This window comes from Lissotriton helveticus, chromosome 3_2, assembly GCF_964261635.1.
Source record: "Lissotriton helveticus chromosome 3_2, aLisHel1.1, whole genome shotgun sequence".
Taxonomy (NCBI): Eukaryota; Metazoa; Chordata; class Amphibia; order Caudata; family Salamandridae; genus Lissotriton; species Lissotriton helveticus.
In genome coordinates, this window is record NC_136062.1 from 281,144,253 (window position 1) to 281,158,831 (window position 14,579).

At 41.2% G+C, this 14,579-nt stretch overlaps 1 protein-coding gene and 1 long non-coding RNA gene across 4 annotated transcripts in view; one reads left to right on the forward strand and one right to left on the reverse strand.

Moving 5' to 3' along the window:
- The window catches only part of LOC144826659 (uncharacterized), a 134,726-nt gene extending 125,563 nt beyond the window's left edge, over positions 1-9,163 (reverse strand). The window contains exons 1-3 of the long non-coding RNA XR_013609872.1: positions 9,134-9,163; positions 8,986-9,049; positions 8,761-8,908 (exon numbers count right to left, since the gene is read on the reverse strand). This is a non-coding gene — a long non-coding RNA (uncharacterized LOC144826659). The remainder of the gene's footprint in view (positions 1-8,760; positions 8,909-8,985; positions 9,050-9,133) is intronic.
- The window catches only part of CHRNA5 (cholinergic receptor nicotinic alpha 5 subunit), a 245,973-nt gene that overhangs the window by 11,255 nt on the left and 220,139 nt on the right, over positions 1-14,579 (forward strand). The window contains exon 1 of one of the 3 annotated variants that reach the window (XM_078685220.1): positions 6,468-6,566. The exons of the other annotated variants lie outside the window; for them this stretch is intronic. The gene's annotated coding sequence lies outside the window, so the exon portion shown is untranslated. Of the gene's footprint in view, positions 1-6,467; positions 6,567-14,579 lie in introns of those variants that run through there. 3 annotated transcript variants of the gene reach the window in all.

Sequence of the window (14,579 nt, forward strand, 5' to 3'; positions counted from 1 at the left end):
CACGTTCTAAATTTGTCGAACCATTTGTTGATATGTGTAAAGGGTGACAAAGGTTGAAAAGTAAAGGAAATCATGAAAAAAAGACCTAAAGGACTGATACATTGCTCAATCACCTTATAGCCAGGAGAAGATTGATATGCACCAGTGTGTTACACTCGTGTCGAAATATGTAACAATGTTCGCCATTTACTAACCTGAGTTCTTAAGACAGTCTAAGGTCGATAATATCGCACTAGGCGAGAATGTATATAGGGGCTGGTTCTGAAAAAATAAATAAACGCCAATGCATAATAAATTCTCCTCAAGTTGCCATGCTGGGTACGTTAGAAAATAATAAAGCAAAACCTGTCGTACCTATATTCATACGGGTTGCTCGTGGACATGTAGAAGAGGTTAGCCGCGATCGTGTCTGACACCTCTAAGAGTGGTGACTCCTCGTGCTGAAGGATGTGAAAGACAACGTTTTAGCGTTCAGAGTTCGTTGCGTGAACGAAATGAGACTTTGACGGAGGTCAATATGTGACTTACCAAATGTATAAAAAAGTCTCCGATAACTTCAACTGCAAAGCGCCTGGATTCTAACTAACTTCAGGGTGGAAAGTCGCGCATGCGCATACGATGAATATAGTTGCGATACTGAAAACGGACTGAGAAGGGACTCAGGGGGATGTGTAAGATTCTAAGGTTCTTACGCCCGCCATCTTAGGCTAGAAAAAATGTATTTACAAAAAAGTGTTTAGAGAAAACATTGATCATTGTCATGAACCATGAGTCGCCTGCGTGCGATCTGTATCTTATATGCACAGTCAATGGTGAAAGTACATACATAGACATGGTTCATGACAATGATCAATGTTTTCTCTAAACACTTTTTTGTAAATACATTTTTTCTCACACAACTTCATTCCATCTTTTCATTCCATCTTTTTATTTCTATTTATCTTCTTTTTCACTATTCTTTTAGCGGACAATCCGCCAGCCTAAGATGGCGGGCGTAAGAACCTTAGAATCTTACACACCCCCCTGAGTCCGTTCTCAGTCCGTTTTCAGTATGGCAACTATATTCATCGTATGCGCATGCGCGACTTTCCACCCTGAAGTTAGTTAGAATCCAGGCGCTTTGCAGTTGAAGTTATCGGAGACTTTTTTATACGTTTGGTAAGTCACATATTGACCTCCGTCAAAGTCTCATTTCGTTCACGCAACGAACTCTGAACGCTAAAACGTTGTCTTTCACATCCTTCAGCACGAGGAGTCACCACTCTTAGAGGTGTCAGACACGATCGCGGCTAACCTCTTCTACATGTCCACGAGCAACCCGTATGAATATAGGTACGACAGGTTTTGCTTTATTATTTTCTAACGTACCCAGCATGGCAACTTGAGGAGAATTTATTATGCATTGGCGTTTATTTATTTTTTCAGAACCAGCCCCTATATACATTCTCGCCTAGTGCGATATTATCGACCTTAGACTCTCTTAAGAACTCAGGTTAGTAAATGGCGAACATTGTTACATATTTCGACACAAGTGTAACACACTGGTGCATATCAATCTTCTCCTGGCTATAAGGTGATTGAGCAATGTATCAGTCCTTTAGGTCTTTTTTTCATGATTTCCTTTACTTTTCAACCTTTGTCACCCTTTACACATATCAACAAATGGTTCGACAAATTTAGAACGTGGTTTCTATGATTCTCTCAGTCTTTGTATCACCATATGTATATAAGTAGTTGTGCACAGATTGATTATGTTTAACTTTTACAGACTGTATACTCTGCACGAATGAAGGACCGCAATCTACAACAAAATTTAATTTTGATTTTTTCTAGATACAGCCCCTGAAGAAGGGCCAAGGGGCCCGAAATGCATAGGGCGGGCATTGAAAATATGTTCTTAAGGTGTATGTCATGATTATGAAATGTTCAACGTGTAACTCAATGATATTTACAATTGGTTACTAAATGTTTAATTTTTGGAAACGTTAAGTAAATAATTATGAAAGTCATAACACTATGATGGTCTCTGATCACTAAAAAATTAAGTTGTTTACTGAATGTGTATCATAAGTTTATTATAGAAATAGCAACATTCCAGTTGGAAGTGCAACAGTGCGCGTCAGGTCAAGCGGTTTTCGCTTGGTTCTTGTTAGTATTGTACAAGCACGAAAGGGACATCGTGCTAACCTATGCAGCACGCATCACATAAATTGTTTAATTGAGCTCAATTAATTTGGATACAAAGGTGTGCACAGCCTCTACTACATAATTGAATTAGAGTCCACAAGGCAGGAGCACCCACAGCAAAAATGTCTTTTGACGCTATTACTGGTTTAACAGACAATAGAGCGACCACTCTGGCATATACCAATGACCAGGCTAAAGAAATATATTCATTAATAGAAGATATACGCTCCTTCAACGTACAGGGAAGCAGTCTTCCTCAACAACTAAAACAACTAGAATTCTTGACAAAAAGACAATTGAATCAACGACTGCACGCGTCAACTCAAGTGCAATATCACCGAGCCAAAAGAATCCCGAGAGGATTGAGAATGCCCATCAAACCAATGTTATTCAGGTTTCATACTAAAAAGGACTTTATGGACAAATGGTACGCTGTATTAAATAAGTGTTCCTTAGATCTGCTACTTTTACTGATAGAAGAACTGGCAGTTGTTATCAAAGAAATAACTGAAGAGATTGCTCTGATAGAAACCGATCTGGAAAATCGGATGGATCCAACAGACTGGTCAAAATTCCTAGAAGAGATGAATGGAAGATTGGATGTATACACCAAAGATATCCAAGAAGGCAAACTAAGAAAGTATAAACGCGACACCTTAGATTATAAGTTGAATGAGGTGTACACGTGGGCAGAAGTGTACGCTCAAAGGAGAACATTTTTTAAAAAAACGACCAACACTTCATCCCAGGAAAGTGTAACTTCAGAAAGTGAAACCCGTACCACGAGAGCACCTCCAACTACAGAAATCATAGAGAAGACCACTGGAACAGCAGTAGAACCCAGTATAGGAGGAGCATCAAGCAGCAAAACGTCTTTTTCTCAACAGGACGGGGATTCAAGCCAACCACCAGGGAAACCAAAAGGAAAACAAGGCGAGGTAAAAGAAACAACAAAACCAAATTTGAGGAGTACAAAACAAACATAGTGGTTAACATTTCCTCTCATGTTATTAGCAATCAACAAATCCAAGCGCTGAACAAAGGTTTCAATTATGTACCTACATATCACACTAACCAACTTGAGACGGAAATTGATTTTTTTTAAATTCATGAGAGTATTACGTTTGAGACACTTCTTTATGAACATGCCGGACCCAGGAACAACAAGAGAAGAACCAGAATTTGAAGAATTTAAACCTAAATCTACCTTCATAGCCCCGACATTGCATAAGATACTAGATGCATTTGAAAGATTGGTATTAAATGACATAAAGAACATCAACACACGAAAAAAGAAACACATGAATTTTTCCAAACAAGAAAAACTAGCCTTGAAAGTTCTAGCTGAAAATTCAAATATACGAATTGAGAGAGCTGATAAAGGAGGAGCCATTGTCGTTATGGACCAGAAGTTTTATGATGACAGCATAAAAGAGCACATCTATGATACGGAGATTTATCTTAAACTGGATAAAGACCCCATCGATGACTTGAGAAAAACTCTCAATCAAATATTGGATCAAGCAGAAAACATGAAATGGATCTCAACCAAAACAAGACAATTTTTAACAGTACAGTACCCTAAACAACCAAGCATATACATGCTGCCAAAGATCCATAAAGACCTCCATAAACTACCTTTTCGTCCTATAGTTGCCGGGTGTGGCACTATCTTCGAACCTCTGGGTAAATATCTGGATCATTTTTTGCAACCTTTCATACAAACTTGATACTCATATGTCAAAGACACGACCCATTTTCTACAAAAACTAGCTGCAGTTCAATTGAAAGAAGGCATGATAATGTGTACATTGGATGTAAAAGCACTGTATACCTCTATTCCACACACAGGAGGCATTGAAGCGGTTGAATGGGCCCTATTGAAACAAGACGAACTGAGAGCTGATAACGTTTTTTTATTGGAACTTCTACATTTTTGTCTTCACCACGGATATTTCAAACACGAGAACGAGTTCTTTTTACAGAATAAAAGAACATCCATGGGATTTTCTGGAGCGCCTGCATACGCCAATACCTACATGGCGAAATTTGAAGAGACCTTTGTACTAGCAGATGATGAATGGATGGAAAATTTAACTCTGTATAGTCGCTACATAGACGACATCTTTCTAATATGGCACAACAGCAAAGAACTACTTGAACAGAAGATATTACAGCTCAATAAAATGGATGAGAATTTGCAGTTCACTAAAACCATAGAAAACAAGAAGATTCCTTTTTTGGATGTGCTAGTAAAAATTGAAGGAACTGAGATTCAAACCGAGGTATATCACAAAACAACGGACAAGAACACAGCACTGATGTACAACAGCTTCCATCCAAGAAACCTAATTGAAAATCTGCCATATTCACAGATGCTAAGAGCTAAACGGATTTGTACAGACACGCAATCACTTGAGAAAAATTTAGAGATCATCACAGAGAAATACCTGGACAAGAAATATCCCGAAGCACTCCTGGAGGACACCAAACTCAAAGTAGCAAAAAACCCAGAGAATCATTGTTATTATCTACAACGAAACCACAAGAGAAACGCCAAGTTTTTGTTTCAAAATATTCCACCAGTTCCCGAGAGATCAAAAAGAGTATCAATCAGCATTGGGATCTACTTAGTAATGAAAATGATTTCCAAGGACAATTCAAAGAGAAACCCATCTTTGCATACAAACGATCTAGAAACATTAAAGAAATGTTGAAATCAGCATTCACGAACCCAGAAGAAAACTATCGAGGGACTAGGAAATGCCAAAACTGCGTACAGTGCAATAATGTAATAGTAAGCGACAATGTGAAGCATCCCCATACAGGTGAAACCATCAAAACCAAACATAATGCAGACTGCAACTCTATGAATTTGATATACGCTATAAAATGTCCCTGCGGGCTCTTGTACGTGGGAAAGACAGAACGAAAAATAAAAACACGTATATCAGAACATAAAAGCACTATACGCAATCACAATCCTAAAAGCAGCTTGGCTGTACACTGGACTAATCACAGGCACACCATAGCACAGTTAAAATTCCAGGTGCTAGAGGTAGTTAAGCCCACCCCAGGGAAGGACCTAACAAAAACATTACTTCAAAGGGAAATCTTTTGGATAAGGAAACTAGATTCTCAAGATCCAAAAGGGATCAATGACAGAATAGATTTAGGATGTTACCTATAGTTATTGCTCATGAGTCGCCTGCGTGCGATCTGTATCTTATATGCACAGTCAATGGTGAAAGTACATACATAGACATGGTTCATGACAATGATCAATGTTTTCTCTAAACACTTTTTTGTAAATACATTTTTTCTCACACAACTTCATTCCATCTTTTCATTCCATCTTTTTATTTCTATTTATCTTCTTTGTCACTATTCTTTTAGCGGACAATCCGCCAGCCTAAGATGGCGGGCGTAAGAACCTTAGAATCTTACACATCCCCCTGAGTCCGTTCTCAGTCCGTTTTCAGTATCGCAACTATATTCATCGTATGTGCATGCGCGACTTTCCACCCTGAAGTTAGTTAGAATCCAGGCGCTTTGCAGTTGAAGTTATCGGAGACTTTTTTATACGTTTGGTAAGTCACATATTGACCTCCGTCAAAGTCTCATTTCGTTCACGCAACGAACTCTGAACGCTAAAACGTTGTCTTTCACATCCTTCAGCACGAGGAGTCACCACTCTTAGAGGTGTCAGACACGATCGCGGCTAACCTCTTCTACATGTCCACGAGCAACCCGTATGAATATAGGTACGACAGGTTTTGCTTTATTATTTTCTAACGTACCCAGCATGGCAACTTGAGGAGAATTTATTATGCATTGGCGTTTATTTATTTTTTCAGAACCAGCCCCTATATACATTCTCGCCTAGTGCGATATTATCGACCTTAGACTCTCTTAAGAACTCAGGTTAATAAATGGCGAACATTGTTACATATTTCGACACGAGTGTAACACACTGGTGCATATCAATCTTCTCCTGGCTATAAGGTGATTGAGCAATGTATCAGTCCTTTAGGTCTTTTTTTCATGATTTCCTTTACTTTTCAACCTTTGTCACCCTTTACACATATCAACAAATGGTTCGACAAATTTAGAACGTGGTTTCTATGATTCTCTCAGTCTTTGTATCACCATATGTATATAAGTAGTTGTGCACAGATTGATTATGTTTAACTTTTACAGACTGTATACTCTGCACGAATGAAGGACCGCAATCTACAACAAAATTTAATTTTGATTTTTTCTAGATACAGCCCCTGAAGAAGGGCCAAGGGGCCCGAAATGCATAGGGCGGGCATTGAAAATATGTTCTTAAGGTGTATGTCATCACCATATTGACCCTATACCATACAACTTCACAGGTAGTGTAGTTCACATTAACCACAAATATATGGGAAACCTCATTCCATACTGTGTTCAATCTGTATACAACTGTTCAGAGAAAGTCAAGTTCCAAAAAATACTGAAAGTCTTTTCCAAAACGAATGCCCTGCTACGGACAGCTTTTATCTGTATCAAACCCCTAACAGTCACCAAACTCACATTGAGAAATGAAGTTGATATGAGCTGAGAGGTGGGTACTAAAACAGTATTCACTCCACAGAGAGAGTTTATTTACCCTGTACCACAGTGTTGGCAGACAGTGAAATGCTCATGATAAATGCACTAGAGAATATTAGAAAGTATCTATTAAGGACAGAGTACACTCCACATGCAACACTTGGCGAAAAAGACAATAATTGCTTAAAATAAGCAACGTCTGAAGGTGCTTAATTTTGTACTACCTACAGCCTTCACACTGTAGTGAAAACGTTACAGATAGCCCATCTTCTGAAGCAAAACAAAGACATCCACATAGCTTAATATCTGGTGCACACAGTCTTCTTTGTTGCGCAGACATTTTCATGCTGAGACTATTCTGTCTAATAACTCAAGGCTTTTTACAATTTATTTATTTTTGAGTTGTATATAGCGCTGGCTAGACGCGGAGGTATCAGAGCGCTTTACATGAGGAAGACACATTGTATCAGAACACGGTTACAAAAGTTACATCAGTTACTGGAGCGTAGTAATAGGAATTACATGAGTACAAAAGCATAGCATAAACATGAGGAAAAAAATAGGCAAGAGGAGAGAAGATTAAGGGAGAGAAGGAAGGAATAGGGGAGGTAGATGTAGAATAATAGAGGGAAGAGGAGGGGGAGGGTGTAGGAGGCACAACGGGGAGACGAGGAAAAGCAGTGTCCGACGTCCGGCTGGGTAGGTTACGCACGAGGGGTGAACCAGAGCCAAACTCCTCTATAGCTGCGTGGGACAGCTCCACCGGTCATCGGTAAAAGGTTGCTCGGGCACCGCAGTTCATACAGGAAGGTTATAGTTTCCGCCTAGGGGGGCATAGTCCAAATGTTCCAACGAGCGCGCCGATCACGGTGTACGGTGCCGTGCTCCCAGCGGTAATGGGTAATTTTAGACAACAGTGGTCCTTTGGAGTTAAGAAGATATGGAACAGTAAAATATAGACAGAGTCGTAGCTATATTTGTTATGACATGTCCAGCCGGACAGAGGTCTTATATTTACTTATAATTCAAATAGAAAAAAGTGTTAAACAATAATACACAAGGTAAGGCACAAGCCTGTGCCCTACTAATCACACAGATACATACATACAAGGGGGGGGGGGTGAAACAGGGGGCTTTTAGGCAAAAGCTTGGGATTGGTTGCAATTATAGTTATAATACTGTTAGAGTACAACAAGAATGAACCACAACACCTTTACAATTTTTGTAAACATAATTTAGCTTGTATAAGGTGTTTTAAAGGTGTCGACGGCGTTTCGATCCGCTTCCAGCATATTGCGGATCATCATCAGGACATAATATATACCTAAGGGTAGACTTCATTGCCTATGGAAGAAAGGGAGGAAAATACAACATTTAAGGAATTAGGGAGGTCTACATATAGGGTTACGTGAGAGTCCGCTTCATGCAAGACATAGAGAAGAAGGTCATTGAACAACATTAGATTTTCAAAAAGAAGCTGAACTTGGCTTACATGAGGGTGGAGCCCGTATCTAGACATTAGAAGGCACAGACCGCAAGCAAGGAGATAGTATACCGGACTCGGGACCCCGGGGGACAAGCAAATTACGTAGGCAACCATTTATAATTAATTACAGCGAGTAAAGTTGTTAATGAACCAACAGAATGGCCACAGGACATTGTGATACAAGCCTGTAATAGGGGGTGGCACTTGAGATGGATACAACCCAGAGATCCTGCCTTCTTATGGTGAAACCAGCTGAAGGTTTGTACAGTATACATAGTGGACAACAAGAGGGCCTGAATATTCAAGGTGGACCGTTGGAGTCAGAAACCAAGTTTAAACTGTCAAAACGGCCATGATGAACAGTGTGTGATTATGTACAGAAGAAGGGAGGCTTGGACAATAAAACATCATTGTGCGGTTATACTAAGACAAAATCAGTGAATACTTAATAAAAACATGTAATAACATATGGTGACATGTAAAGGGGTAGAAAGGTTAGGTAGTTTTACCAAAATTGAAGCGGCGCGGTGCTGCGTGAGTAGTCGTTTAAATAACCTCTTTTAACTTCCAGTGGTAGGGAGGTGGGCAAGTGCGTCCTCAAGTGTGGCGGTAGCACTGTCTAAAACAAACGGAGATTGCCGGAAGGGTAATGGTGGCCTAAAAAGAATAAGGGAAGGCTTAGAAGGGGCCTGTCAGGGTGACGTGCACTGCGGCTACGGGAATTTTACTCTTACCCGAATCGGCGGAGAAACGCGGCGTCAGTCCTCGTTAGTAGATATGGGTCCACAGCTCAGTGTCCTGTATGGGGGAGAGAAGGGGATGAGTGCGGGGATTAAGGTGGTCAGAGTAGAGGCACAACCGGACCAAAGGGGTGGCACTCACCGGAGGAGTATGGACTTCATGCATGATCGCTATGGAAGTAAAGGAGGAGGGGAAAGGGCCGATAGAGAAGGACTCTTCTGATGGGAGCGTGGCTGCTGACAATTGGCTGATCATCGTGAGAAAGAGAAGAGGGACTAGGTAGGGAAGTAGATAGGGTGATATTGCGGCGGCCATCATAGAAGGGGGCAAGGTGAGCCAAAGTAGTGACTGTTTCAACAGTGCAGATTAAAACAACTTGCAGACAAATTACAAATTAAGTTTAAATTCAATTGTACTATAAGGAGCAGCATTCCCAAGAGCTCAGGAAGTACAGATATTGAGAAAACACATAATCAAATGCTGAATTTCCACATTATATTATAGCCTGTGATTAGGCTGTCTGTCGTTAGGATCCACTTATGTTCCTCTTTGTTTAAGATTCTTGTAATGTCACTTTTACGGCATTAATTATAGTCCAGCAGATGTCATTCTCAGAATGTCCTTTTTGTAGGAAATGCTCGACCAATGGAACATTCGCTGTTTTGCATCTTATCCTGCTTCTGTGTTGGGAGATGCGAAGGCGGATTTTCTGCGTAGTCTCACCTACATATATTTTATGGCAGGGACAAAAGATGGTATATAATACATTACAGGTGTTACAATTAGTAAATACTTTGGGCTCATTCCTGATGTCATTAAAAACAAATTCTTTACATTCAATAGTGAATTCGCAGACCACACAGTTTCCGCATTTAAAATGGCCCTTCAGTGGTGCTAAGGACCACAGGTCGTGTAGTGTCGGGTTATTGTTCCTTGTCAGTGGTAATGTGGCTCGGACTAGATGGTCCTTGATATTCTTGCTTTTTTTTAAATCAAACATGTGCATATCATGGTTGAGTGTCCCTGCATTAAGAATAGGCCAGTTTTTTCTAATGGTTTTACGCACAGCATTTGACACTGAAGTAAAGGTTGTGACACACACGAGACGTTCATTGCTGGTTTTGGGTTTGGGTTCCAACAAGGTATCACGTGGACAGTACCACGCTCTTTTCATGGCATTTCGCACTAGGCGACGTGGATAACCTCTGAAAATAAATTTGTTGCAGAGTGTTTTGGATTCTGTGAAATAGTCTGCTTTGAGTGTGCAATTTCTTCTAATTCTTAGAAATTGGGAATAGGGAAGACTGTCTCTGAGCGCGCGGGGATGATTGCTGCTGTAGCTTAGCAGAGTATTACGCTCAGTGGGCTTGCTGAATAGGCTTGTTATCAGTGAACCTTCTGAGTGTATGTTACGTAAATCTAAGAATAGGATGGAGGTTTTATCATGGGTGAGGGGTAAAGGTCCATATAACCGGTGATATTTCCGACCTGGCGTCTGGGTTGGAAGAATCATCGATAGTGAGTCACTGTGAACTCAGAGACGGGCGGGTACATCTGTCTCAAACCAGCTAATGCCTGGGATATGGCAGCGGAGAGACGGGTCCGGTCTTCCTAAGGGCTTGCCAGCCCCTTAGGAAGACAGGACCCGTCTCTCTATACGGACCGTTACCCCATTTGTGCTTACTGCCCTGAAGAGTCACGGGCTCCTTGCCCGCTTGACGAAACACGTGTCGGCTGGTCATTTGCTTTTGAAGTTACCTTTCAACATAGGAAGGTCAAATACAATCCTTTGAAGAACAGAAAGACTTTCTATCGTGTCCACTTTGTTCCATTTACTACCTATTGTGTTCTTTTGATTAAGCATGATACATGTATACACCTCGCTTAACGTGTGCACAGGATTCTTGTCATAATTACCGAGTGGGCCCTGGCCACTCTCTGCAGAGGTTTCGGGGTCTCCTCTGACCTTGCTGCACCGTCTTCATTATTGTTGTTTTTTACCTAACACAAACCGCTACCAGTTAAGGTGCCACACTTCCTGTACATGTGAAAACCCTCCACAGAACCCACAGGATGTTATTATGCTCAAGATGGTCCATATACAGAATCAGTCTGATAAGTGTCTGTAGTTCATTGGTCGGATTTGTAGGGAGTTTACAGTAATGGTCTGTATTGGAGAGTGGACGTAGAATTTCTGCTTTATACTGGTCAATTTCTTGTAAGACAATCCCACCACCTTTATCTGCTGGTTTGATTACCAAATCAGTGTTTTCACGCAGTAGGGAAATGGCAAATTCTCTTTTAGGGATATGTTGTAGGGGATGTAAATATGTGATTTGGCGATGTGGGAAGTTTCTTTCAGAAGTATTTTTTCAAACGTGATGATTTCACTTGGGACCATATTTGCAGTCGGTAGAAAAGTTGAGGGGGGTCTGAAGGGTGTATTCGAATATTTAGGAGGGCTCAGGTTCTGTAGAAAGAATGCGTGAAGCCTGATAGTCCTAAAAATCGAAGGAGTTCTGATTGTAGTTCCAGGACATCTGGGTATCTAGTGGGGACGAATGAAAGTCCTTTGCTAAGGATTGAGATTTCATGACTGGATAGGGTGTGTGAAGACAGATTAAAAATGGCGATGGTCATTTGATCATTGGTCATGTCAGATGTCTGTGTATGAGCTACCATTGGTAAAATTTCTGTCGAGTCTGTCTCTCTCCTGGGGGGGTTGTACCACTGAGGTTGCTGTTTTACCCTGCCTCTCTTCGGTGGTTCGGAGCTTCCTCGACCTAAAAAATGAGGGCCTGGATTCCTTGGAGCAGTGCTAGGGCCTTCTCCGGCGTCTGAACTATCTGATGATTCTACTGATGTGTCTGAAAAGCCCACCAGGGTGTTGCGCCTATTAAAGCGTCCCCACGGTTTTGAGTTCTGTGGATTGGTATTATAGCTTCTATTTGTGTACAAATCTTTGCTCAAGTAGGGATATTCCCGCACTTAGCTGAAGGATTTGCTGTCCTTCTTAACGTTATTAGAATTCTTGTTTTGTTCGATACGGTGGAACTCCGCAACAGTCTTACTCACTTTCTCTAGTAATTTTATAGCCTCAGGGACAGTATTGTTGTCTTGGATTTGTTTTTCGATGTCATTAATGGTTTTGGCCAATTTCTTGAGTTCCTCTGTGGCGGTGTCTATGCCTAGCACTAGCCAGTGCCTAGAGCATGTTGTACCTATGTAGCTAAAATTGGAGATGTATTTAGGGTTATCCGTAAAAACCCCGGGTGTGTTCCTGACCTGGAGTCCTACAGGGATAGTGTTAGATTTTAGATATTCAGTGAGCATCAATATCATGAGTTCCAATCGTACAAATTTTGTCTTTTGTTTTTCTAACTCATCTGCAAGATTAATGCTTCTGTTTCCAGTTGGGTCTTCTGAGCTTGTGAACATTGATGGACCTTCACAGATCTTTTTAATGTACTCGTCCGAGTACAGTGGAGCGTTTTCTGACATAGCAGAGAGGTGGGAGGCTTAGGGAGTGTAATGGGATCAAAAACCCAGGCCCCTGCTGTGTGGACTCTCTCAGAGGGGTCTCTGAGACTCCAGGGCATAAATGCTGGATCCCTCCCCAAAAAGTGGAGAAGGAGGGCTTTGGAAAGGGGCCCACTCATGGTGGCCATTATTAGAAAATTGGTGTGTCAGATGTCCCCACTTGGCCAGATCTTGCCCCAAGTCTTCCTTTGTGAGCGCCATTTCTCCTACTGTGTCCTGTCACGCACTTGTGTCTTTTTTCTCCTTTGTAAAAAAGCAACTGGACACTATATTGGTAGTCGTTTTTTGGGGGCATAATGGCAGTCTCCCTCTCCTCTGTGGTTTATTTCTCTGTTGGGGTTACCGACCTCACTGTGCGTGTCTTTCTTGCGTGCTAGCCGATGGCTCCCTTCCTTAGGACATGTGCGCGTCCTGTTTTGTTACGGTGGTGGGCTAGTGCTTTCTTCTTGCTATTATTTACTTTGCGATGACCTTCTTGTTCATGGCACCTTTTTTTGCTCCACCACATCAGTCATCAGGCTGCAGCGTTGCCCCCAGCGCCAGTCTCTGCAGCGTGCTGCTCTGAGTAGGCACCCTTTTTGGTCACACCTCCGTTTCCCTCAGCTCCCTGCTGCTGCTCTGCTCAGCTTAATTCCGCCGGTTTGCGGCTCCGGTGATCTGCATTCAGTGAGTGTCTCGTTGCGGCTGGGGGAACACGTCTTACCTATTCTCATGACAGATTATTTTCTATAGTCATATTATGTTAGTATCTTTGGTGTAGCCCTCCTATTGATCCAATCACCATTGATCAGATTATCTTTTTACTGGTGAGTATTGTTATTAATTATTATTAAAATGTTTAATACTAAAAAATGTATGGGAATGCCAAATTTATTTTAAAATAAATGATTAATTCTTTATATCATTATTTAAAGTGGGAGTGTTATTCTTCCCTGATTATTTAATTAACTTATTTATCAAATTGTTTATATTGGTCATAAATCAGGTTTTCATAGAGAAGTGGGGTCTAATAACCTTCCTCTAATTCCTGAGTCACTTGAATTTCCTTTTTCTGTTTTAGTGGAATAACTCCTCTTTCTGTGATTGTTGTGAGGGTGATTGCGACCTCATTTGATGGATGTTGGAGATAATGTGAAGTTGCTAATCCTTTTTTGGATCCTCTGGATTTTTTGTTTTTTTATTTTAGCCTTTCTCCTTAGTCCTCTTTCTATATTTGTTATGGGAGAGGATAGTTTAGAACTCAGCCATTTTGCTGAATCCGAGTAGCTCCACAAAATGTCAGGATAAAAGTGGCAGAGTATGGTGGTTGGGCTAAAATAGGGCAGCTATGTGTGTTGTATGTAGAATCTTTGGACTGTTGCAAACTCTTTCTGCAGAGCCTTAAAACTTGCGTGGAACATGGTGGACACAAGTTGTCAACTGTCACCTGCACACAGGGTTACACTTCAATGCAAACATTTGAAACATGTTCAAAAACCTCTGCACTCCTGAAAAGCGGGGCTAATAGGAAACCTTGCTTCAGGCCATTTTCTATGGGTATTACTGGTGATAGGCCCTGATTTCCCCCCCCCATCAGCCCCTGACTCCATGTTTGCAAGTGCAGGGCGATGAATAATGATAGCAAGGGTATGGGCACCCCCATTTTGTGTTGTTTTTTCCAGGTGGCGGTCAACCTTATCAAAGGCTGTTGCGTAGTCTATAAATGCCACATATACATTTGACCTGCGAAATAGGGTGTACTTCTCCTCTAATAATTTCAACATGCTGATGTTATCTAGGGTGGAATGATTTTTCCTGAACCCTACTTGCTCTGTGGGGAGAATTTTCACCTCCACTACCCAGTCCGTAAGATTGTCAAGATTACTGCGAGCGATTATTTTCCCGACTGCGTCTAATAAGGCTATATGACCCTTTTTATATAAAGGAATTAGGATACTACCTGACCAAGATGGGGAAGTCAGCTCTTGCAGGTAGCAATATTCAAACAGAGGGGTAAGATACATAGCCCATAGCAAAGGCTCTTTTTTAGGTCTCGGCTAGGCAGCGC